Below are 10715 nucleotides of genomic sequence, written 5' to 3'. Positions count from 1 at the left end.
CTCTGAAAAATAATGGAAGAGGGCTGCTGTATTTCTGAATTCTTTACTTCTGGGTTAAATCAATTATTTCGGCACTATAAAGAAAAGGCTCGTGTCTCACACAACAATTACCACATAGACACTCTCTAACACCCAGAACAAACATCTGGATCATGTTGGCTGACTTTTCACCATGGCAAAAAGGGTGAATGAAATATAATTCCTGCTTTCTGATATCATTAGGATTTCTTCATTCTCACAACAGCTGGGCCTCTCAATATATTATAAGCATTTATATTTTTTTAAAGTGTTGCAGATGTTATGTGTAAAAACATCCACACAACTTACTATGAAGGAACTTCTGTGACAAATGTAGTAGGCAAATGAATTAGTCTTTACATGAAGTCTTTGTTAGTCATTAATTTGAGCAAAATATATGTCTTTGCAAGATATATTAGTAATACCAGAATAACGTAGTAACAGCTAATTGTTTATGAATGGATTAAGCTGTTACATTTTCATCTTCTTTATGTGTTTGTGGGGGTTTATTTCTTGGATCTGTATGTATGTTTGATTTTCCTAAGTATTTCTAATGCTCTATTATGTCTAGAATAATATTCTTAATACAGCATAATCTTCTGTGATAAACTGTAGCAGACTGGCTCTGAGACAAAAAAAAAGCTGTGCTAAATTGTGGTCTGAATTTTAGGTCGCTTGTAAGGTTTAAAAGAGAGAACGTGCATTAAAAATAGTTTGATTCTTTTATGTGGTGGATTAGCCTGGGTTTAGCTTCTTTGAAATCTGGTAATCAGATAAAGTTCTGCACAAAGCAACTGCAGCTCTTTGCACTAGTGCTTACGGTGCAGACCAGCTTGAGGTCAGTGATCAAAATGAAGGTACATTTCAAAGAATTTCCCTTGGGAATGTGCCCTGAGAACTGCTGATGGATCAAAAGCACTGGTCTGTGGCAATGAAAAGACACAGAGGAGCACTTACTGTCATGGAAGTACAAACTGTGTTTGCAATAGCGCTTGGCATCTTTTGTGAAGTGCATGGCTATCAGGACAACGGGAAGCATGACAGCCTGCCTTACGTACTTAATCTTCTGAGCAGAATTATTTAACCAGCTGTGGCACTTCTCTTTCATGTCTGGACAAGGAGGCCTAGGCACTGGTGTAGGTTTTCTGAGAGTGAATCTGGTCCATTTTCTTTGACAGTGGAACGGATTCAGTGTTGTTGAAGTGAATGTCTTCATCATTGGGGCTGCCCCTGACCATCCTGTTAGTGCGTTCAGGTAGGATTGTGATAGGCACAGTCAGAAGGAGAGGGGGGAGTCCTTTAGAACAGAGAAAATAGGGGCTTTGCTGCCACTCTTGAGCATGAGAGGAGATTTTCCTACTCACTTTATAATTTCCCAAAACTGCAGGCATTTCTGTTGGCTGGACTCTGCATCCTGGTAGAGGTGAACATGAATACCTTCACACTTGTTCTGAACTTGTTCTGCCATGACAACTGTATGTAATGACTGCAGACTTGAGTGATCCAGAAGTAGTCTGGTAATTATCCTGTAGCTATAATGTTTTAAGAGGGTAAGTGCCCATACAGGATGAACAGTACCTGTGCTTAATGATAAATGTAACAAAATAAAGAATGTATTAAATTTAAAGTCATTGGAGTGATTTTAGGAGAAAATTGCTTTAATATGTCTTACACATGCAGTAGGCCCAGGATGACAATCAAAAACTAAGAACTGCCTGGAAAGCCTTATACCAGTGAGCAGGAAGTTGATTACAAACAGCAATTTACATTTTGGGACTGCTAAAACTTGTGGTTATTGTGCTTTGTTTGTGACTGTATTGGAAAGGAGAATTCCTGCCATATGGGATATCTGTGTTCACTTTGTTCCTGTCTTTGTTCTAATGGTTCTCCTTCCCATATAACTACTGACTATTGCTATGTACTAGGACTTAGCCCAGTGAATGCACAGACTGATTTCTCAGAAGCCACTTGGAAAGTTACACCAAGATTGAAGGGAATTAATCTGTAAAATTGCAAAAATCTTTTTGTAGCTGAAGCTCTGATGAGAGCACTGCAAGTGAGAACTTTAGTATAGTTATTATGTCTCAGATCAATTACAACTGAAATGTTTTCAGCTAATGTATACAGCTGCTGCTTTGTCATGTTGATATCCCGAACCAAACGGAGAAAGAGGAGACAGGAACAGCATAAATGGCAAGAAGATATAATGGGATTTAATTTTTTAAGTTAGGCTGATACAGCATTCTTCTTAGGTGGGAAAAAGCAACAGCAAAAAGGAGGCAGAAGAGATGGGATGCCAAAAAAGGCTAATGTGGTCTGATGGCTGCTGCTCTCCAAGAAGATGTACTGTTAGTGTAACACACTAAGAGTTGTTTGCAAGCATTTCTCAGGTTTTTTTTCCCTAGCCTTTCCCTCGGAGACTGGAAACACAATCCAGAAAGTAGCCAGTAGCTTTTCTTTAGCTTATACTCAAGTATGAAAGTGGCAGAGGTATTTGGCAAAGGGGCACAGAACAGAAATGGATTAGATTTTAAGTGATGAAATGTTAACAGAACCCAAGGAAAGTTGTCTTCTGAACATGCTATTTTGTAAGTATCCATTTTGTACCTTCCTCAGAAATAACCAATTTTAGTCAGCACTAGATAAAATATTCTGGCTATGAGCCCGATTCATGAAGGCAATATTTGTTAAACATTGTTTAAAGCTATACTGACAGATACTTTCAGACCATGGTTAAGCAGGTACAGAGGTTGAAATATTACTCAGTACTGGCTTAAAGTACAGGAACAACATTTCCATTCAATTTTCTTTAAAACATTAACCTTAATGCAAAACATAAAAGAATAGATGAACTGAAAAGTTCACCTTGTGTTTATCCTTGTCTTTGTCCTCTGTGACATTAGGACAAGTGAGTGAGTGAGAGGCAGCTACCTACTTGCATCCTTTGCTACCACAGGTAAGAGGATTCCTAAAGGGGCAGTGCTTGAATGCCCAACTTTGTTTGCTGAGATATTTTCATGCATCCCCAGAATATGCCTGCTCCTAGTTCTGCTTCGTGACTGTTTGAACATAAAGTATGAGAACGAGGCAACAGAACAGAACTGACAGGGTTTTCTTGGGTATCTAAGCTGTTATTTAGAAGTCCAATTGTTATTTAAAAAGTCCAGTTTTGTACCCTCTAAATTCTTTCCTTATTTTCCTACAGTCTTATCTTATAATGTTCCTGATCTGTTGGCACATTGGACTGCACTAGTATTTCAAGTTAGGGATGTGCTTTTGAAGCAAATCTCTGGATTGTCCCCAGTTTGGATTAAATTATGGGGGGAGGAGAGCAGGACGGAAGGGTCATCGGCAAGCATATAAAATAGATTCCAAACATATTAAAGTGAGAAATGTAATTTAGGAATCTAGTACGCTCCTTATTCAATAAGGGGCATGTAGTATGCCCCTTATTTCAGCTTGCACTAAGAAGAGCCATCTCTTTTTTTGATGATTAAGAGAAAATGGCAGGAGAAAACAAAGAAGAAAAAAGGAACCATTGTTAATAGGTGTTTGTGAAGATGATGCAAATAATTAATGTTCCATAAGAGCTTTGCTTCAGTAAGTAACTTTCAGCTTGTTGATTTTCAGATTTGGGGATGTCCTCCAGTCAAAGTGTGCTTTTTTCTGCATAGGCCTGCCGATAGTGAGCAGTGTTTCAGACCAATGAGAGCTGTGCTAAGCTTATTCTTCTCTCCCTAAAAATGTTAGTATGAAAAAGTATCAGGGTAGAGCACAGTGATGCTGGAGGTGGTATTCCTCTGAATACTCTTACAGATTAGGCAAATACATGGTTCAGGGACTACCCAAAGCAGAGGGAGTGGTTTTGGATTTAATTCATTTTCTTACACAGATGAATGTAAGAAAAAACCCAACCCATACAAACAAAAACCCTCAAAAAAACCCATCAAACAAAAACCAAGCAATAAAGCACAACAACAAACATACATGTTAGTTTGGTGGCATCAAGCTTAACTATACATTGTATTTTAAGAAGAAGCCTCATTTTGGTTTGTTTTGACTGCTCTGATCCTAGTCTCATCTTTCTTTAACCCTTATTTTAAAACAGGCAGTGAATTACTTTTTTCCCTTATTTTTTCACAGTACAGGGGGTTTTATGAGCCTCTGCCACATTACCCTTCAATTTTATCCTTGCCAGGATGAAAACAATTGATTTAGTAATTTCTTGTGTGGAAACAAATACTGAAAATCTTTTTTGCAATCACTTTATCACTTACTAATTCTACTACTCTCTTCCTACTCTTGTGCTTCCCTTGTACTTGTGCTTCAAAATGAAAATATAGACATGTTTGCACTGACCTGATGTCTTCATAGGGTTATTCACTGTACCTTTAAGATGCTGACTTGCTTTCCTTCGCTTTCTGCACCTTGCAAAATTATGCTATGGACCATTTTCACTGTACTGTAAATAAGAAGTGCTACTCACATCACTTGCCTGTGTTGGGACTGGGATACAGGCCCTTCCTGTGAGCTGATGTTACTTGCTACTACAGGAAACTAAGCTGAAGAAATAGTTACTTTACACAATATCTGACTTAGTGATTCACAGAAGGGAGCACTGGGAACCCAAGCCCTCTGAAGGGAAGGATGGAGTCCTTTTGATTGTCAACTGGGCTGAAAAAACTGTGTCCATGATTATTTTTTGCACATCTTTTACACCTAAGTTGGGGGCTCGTAGTGGTCTCTGGGCAGGAGGTTTAAACTGTATCATAGGAGATATGAGGGTGAAATGAGATCCCATGGACTAGAAATGATGCTTAATTTGCTTATTTCTTGAAGTGTAGAAATTATTATGACCTCAGTTATGTTACTGTGTTTCAGAGCACATGAAAGGTGAAGTTATTTTAGACATAGAGCAGGGGATAAACGAAGTATAGAAACGTGCATCAAACAAGAGGTCATAAGCCTGTGGCATTTTTGCAAATTACTCTAAAACCAATGACTTCGAACCATGCTGTTTAGACCATTCAGAGACAGTTGATCCAATCAGGTGGATATTTGCTAGTTAGGATCAATTTACCATGACTGTGTCATATCTATTTTAAAGAACAGTAACAAAAAGTGCAATGAAACAAGAGACAATGTTAAGTTCAATGTTATAGTTACAATGAATTAGATTAGAATTATTTGTTTTCTCAAAATAATTAATGGAAAAAGTCCTGGCTATTCCAAATGGGAATAGGTAGTTCTGAGATTTGCACATGATGTATTATGAGTTAAAGATCTTACTAATTCATGGTAATTTATTATGAATAATTAGTATTGTCCCAAAAGTTTATGTAGATTTGTTTAATACTTCTCTGCTTCAGTGTAAATAATGTTTGCTCACCAAAAGCTGGGACTGCTGTTAACCAATCCTACAGAAAGCCTCTTAGAAGTGCCAATTTATTGTGTCCTCTGTGTATTTATAGTGTCAATAGCTCTCTGTTAGAAATTTTATTCTGAACCACTCTGCTAGTGGAACATAATCTCTTATGAGGAGTTTAACAGAAGTTCATTGTGTTCAAATAAGTTTCAATCTTATTCACTCTGCAGTTCTTTCTGTAATAGGGCTGGTTGTGGGGAGTCAGCACCTGCCTGTAATCTCAACAATTTTTGCATAGTTCTGTGAAGAAATTGAAATGGAAGAAGTAGTAGGTGATAAAACTGGGAGGAAAAGGTTTGGCTTTCAGGGGGCTGCCTGAATAGGTTCAGCCCATAGCTCTCCTTTAAGAACAAAATTGGCCAGTAAACTGAGTGTAAATATCGAGGAGGCAAGACAGGAGGCACCACCCTTCCATACTAATTTGACACCTGATGCAAGTCTTTATATTACACTTGCTTTGAGGTTAGTTGAAAACATTTTAACACTCAGCCCACTTGATTTCTTCTTTTTTAAGCTGGGGATAGCCTGGGAACCATCAAGTGCCAAATGCTTTCATCAAAGCCATAAACAAAAGGGGATTCTATAGGAAATCCATTTATTCGCAGGAGTTTTCAACAAAACACACTTTCACTTATTCAAAGTGGAAGAATAAATCTCTAGCTCTTTTTAAAGAGACTTACTTTATGGCCCTAGGAGGCAGACACAGTACTGGATTTAAAACAAAAGCTGTAACAAAAGCATCCTTACCAGGCTCAGTAAATTGTGGTAATGTTTTATAGGTCTGCAATACGTCTGCATGTGAGAGCTGTTCAGTTACTGCCCAGCCTAGCGACATAGATAGCCTATGAGGGGGGAAATATGTGCTGTGTGGATGCTGATTTTTGATCAAATAAAACAACATTGAGGGAATTGGCTTCTCAAATAGAATAAAGAGCTGTGCTCTGATAGCTGTGATCATGAGATAGAAAATTACTTCTACAGCAATGAAAAGCTTAAACAACCAACCTGGTGTTTTACCTGTATTTAATCTTTCTTGTCACAGATCATCTTTATACATAAATATATATATATATATATATATATATACATACACTGGTAATTAACCTTGTCTGATTTATTGAAGGATTCATGGTTGCTACCACAGCAGAGGCTCCCAGCTCAAACACTGGGCTGATGTTACTGAATGAGTACAGTGAGGGGAGCTGACCAGCTCTGGAGGTTGGCTCCCGCCCCACATAATAACCCTGGATGAGCCAGCAGGGAATGTACCTATATGCATCCATCCATTCTTTTACATCTTGGATAAATGGATTTTATATATATATTTGGGTTTTGGTGGAAGAGACTATTTGTGTGTGCATTTCTACCAAGCACTGGGATGTCAGGAGCCAACCGCTTGTTTATTTAGTAAAAATACAGAAATATCTGCTTGTGTGTATTTTTTGGACAGATCTCTATTTTTGGTTTATTTATGAGCCAGCACTTGCTAGGCTATTCACAAGCATCCCTCTCACCATGCATATCAAAATACTCCCCAGAAATGTAATTAATCAAATCCATATTGCTACAGCCATTTGACCAGTGAACTGTGGACATGCAGAATGCTGCAGGAGTACAAGCAAATCTTTCCTCTGGTGATCAGTGCCCTTCCTCTTCAGTGATAGCATTTGCTATCACAAATAATTGCATTATTTAATAATGGAAATCAAAATATTCTTGCCATCCTGATCTTAGAGTCTAGGAATATAGCATACTCTGAAACAATACCAAAAAAGAGTATGGGAACTGTCTGAGTTCATTTCTCCTCTGTTGTTTATAAGTTAAATGAAAATACCTATTTTTACAAAAAGTTAGTTTGTAAAGAATCACTAAAAATCATAATTCTTATCATAAGTTAAAGTCCATTTCAGTTGTACAAAACACTTTTTTTCTGATGGCAAATTGTGTTTTTTTAGATTGCTTAATAGAGAGACAGTTTAAATTAGTATTATGCATACTATATGAAAAATGGAAATGAACTGCAAAGTTAGCTGTGCAATCCTGATATATAAAACTACTTAAACATATGTTGTGTATGACCAAGTAAAATTAGCAGTGGGAATTTCTGGTTGGTTTTGCTGGGGTGACATTTTGTGTGGTTTTCTGTTTGTTCCATTTTGTTTGGGTTTTGTTGTGTTTTGTTTTTTGTCCTGAAGCTATGGTTTCCAGATGTGTGGGATCAACAGTAGTCTTGCTAGTTTTGATGATGTGTTGTGGCTGAAGGCTTGAGACACTAAAGATGCATATTATGTGCAGCAAAAGGACTGCAAGGAACTGCAGACCAGCTGAAAACATTAATGTTTAGAGCTCAAAATTAAAGCATATAAAAAGGAATAGCATAGGAATCATTACATTTGTTATAAGGAATATTCCAGGCTGGTAACATTTTAGGAGAAGATAGTATATAAAACCTCCATTGCTTCAAATTGTGTTATATTCTGAGTTCAGCTACAGTATGTAGGCTGAGCTAAGAGGACAGAATCCTTTCTCGTGGATATTTCTTCAATGGAATTCATGGTTTCTATTATTTGCCGATAATCTGCACTTTATATGTAAATGCCTTTACAGTTTCACCTGCAAATAAAAAACATATGGTTGCAAAAGCACACAAGACAAAAAACCCCCAAACAATATGATGATAATTGGAAGATTTAGCGTTGTAGACATGTCTTACTAGGATTATAATTTGGCAGCTCCACAGAAAATGTTGTAGCCATTTTTGTTGTAATTATATTATTCCCTTGAAGATGTGTTTAGACTTTGTTGTTAGACAGATTCTGATAATGCTGGTGCAACCCACTTTAAGAATTAGAATAAACACTGCTTTTAGGGTCAGTTCTTGCCCAGAAACTCCTAATGTTTCTTTCTCACAGAAGTCACAGGAACAGCATAAGAAGCAGTTTTTCAATAACAAATTACTCAGAGTCTATAGTCAGGAGCTTGGGAGCTTTGATGAGAATGGAAATAAAAAAGAACAGGAATTGATTAATTGCTTGTGTCAGCACTAGACTGAAAAAAATCCCCAGCATCCAAAGCTGGTTTCAAATTAAAATTCAGTTTCTTCAGAATAGTAGCAATGTATTATTAAGGGAGTAAATGGTTTAATTATTTCTTAAGCAACAAAAACATTCTGGCATCAATGCTGTCTTTAAGGCTTGAAAGGAAAAAAGTATGACTTAAGTCCAGCAGTGATAAAGAATGAGTCAGGACATGTTTCCTAATCACATCTACAGAATATTTTCATGTACCTATTGGGTTAAAAACTATTTTTAAGGTAGGAAGATTTCCTTTCCTCATCATACATAATGATGCTATTTCTTCTTGTAAAAAACCCGGTAGATAACCAGTACTCAGAACAAATCTTGGATTATTGGGGGTAAGCTTCTAAATGTGCTTAGATCTCTGTGCTCATCCACACATGCAAAAGAAAAAAGTTTTTCTTCTTGAAAGAATAGGTTTATGGCCAATCCAGCAGGTAACTCCCAATCCCTACGAATTTGCCTACCCCTTTCTAAGGAAGTTCTGCATTCACCCCCAAAGAAATCAGTCCAAGATGTCTATGTAACTTCATCATGCTGTCTTGAGAAACTCATAAATTATGGTGAATTGAATCTTCTGTCTGTCCTCACAGTAGCTGAATGATAATTGCATGTACTTCTGGATTTCAAACTATTCAGGGATGTCACTGAAGCCTTGAAGCTGTGAACCTCGGCTGGGCTGTGTACAAAGGGCAGTTGGGGCTTGAGCTGTGAAACACTGCATACACACACAGAGCAAGGAAAGGAGGCAATCATTCCTGTGTGGGGAAGGGGGAGCAGGAGTCACTGCAGTTTCACAAGCCAAATTCATGAGCAAATCGTGTGAGATGCAGCTAATTCACACAGTGACAACTTCTTAAACATCCTCCTCATCTTCCCCCTTGCTCCTCCCCTCCCCCCCCCCCCAATGAGGCAGGTTCTGATGGAGTGATTCGTAAATCTTGTGGGTAGAAGATGTGGAAGAAAAGATAGTTCAGAACATTGAGAATAGAACAACTGTTGTCCTATTTGGATTCAAATCTGCTGTTACACTTTTAAGTCTATGTGCCAGCCGTGTAAGAGGGATGACATATGTATCAAATGCCCATTATTGTCTATAAGTTTGTTCCTATATTAAAATTTGGATACCTCCCTGACTTAACCTAGTTGAAGTACCTGGACATTTTTAAAAATGGGTATATACTATTACTTTCTCTAATGCTTTTCTTGCCATAGTAAATGTCTTAGGCTTACTGTGCTGTTGTCTATGCCAATTGATTTTATTTAGCCCAATTAAAAGTTCATTAATGTTGTCTTGAAGAAAATAAAACGATGGGTGAATTGGTTATAAAATATCTGAGGTGAGAGAATGTGGCAATAACAGCAGAAATTTAGATTTCTTCAAATTCAGTGAGTCTATGCAAAACAGACAAAAAAAAGGAGATCTCTGTACAGATTTGGGGCTTTACTGGAGTAGGTTCTCAAGTCTAGCGGGAAGACTGCTCAAAACAAAAATGCTGGCAAGCAAACTTGAGTCTGCCAGGAAATATTTTGAATTATGCTGGTAAAAATAAGCCTGAACTGAGTTCACCACCAGTGTTACAAAACCTTCTAGCAGATCAGGAGAGATCACCGTTGTCCTGCAGCATAACAACCAGAGAGGTAATGAAGATGCAAACTCTGCTGATATAAATAAAATTGAAGGCACTGTGGCAAGATGTTTAGTATAAACTTTTAAGTACTGTTGCACAGTGTTCATACATGATCAGCCAGGGTACAGCTTTAGTAAAATGTGATGTGACTAAGGCACTTGAATTTGCAGTCCTCCCTTGTCTGCCTTGAAATGTAGGTATAAATCAGTAATGTAGGCAAATCAGTATTCCCACCTTTTTTTTTTTTTTTAATAGAATCATAGATTATCCTGAGTTGGAAGCAACCAACTCCTGACCTTGCACAGGACAGCTCCAAGGATCATATCATGTGTCTGAGAGATTTGCCTGACTCCATTTGCCAAAGAAATCCCCTTTGTTATAGAATGGTGAACAAACCTTTATTTAGTTCCTCCAAAAGATAATTATTGGTATGACTTTACTGAAATTCACATGGTGACTCTCATTTTTAGAGGGAGTCCTTCTGAATTTGGTGATAAGCAGTGAAGAATGTATATCAGATACCAACCATAGATTAGTCTTCTGTGTGCTAGAAACTTTCACTGT

Source organism: Corvus moneduloides, chromosome 5 (assembly GCF_009650955.1).
Source record: "Corvus moneduloides isolate bCorMon1 chromosome 5, bCorMon1.pri, whole genome shotgun sequence".
In the NCBI taxonomy this organism is placed as follows: domain Eukaryota; kingdom Metazoa; phylum Chordata; class Aves; order Passeriformes; family Corvidae; genus Corvus; species Corvus moneduloides.
The sequence above is the reverse complement of the archived record's forward strand: the minus strand, read 5'-3'. Positions refer to the sequence as shown.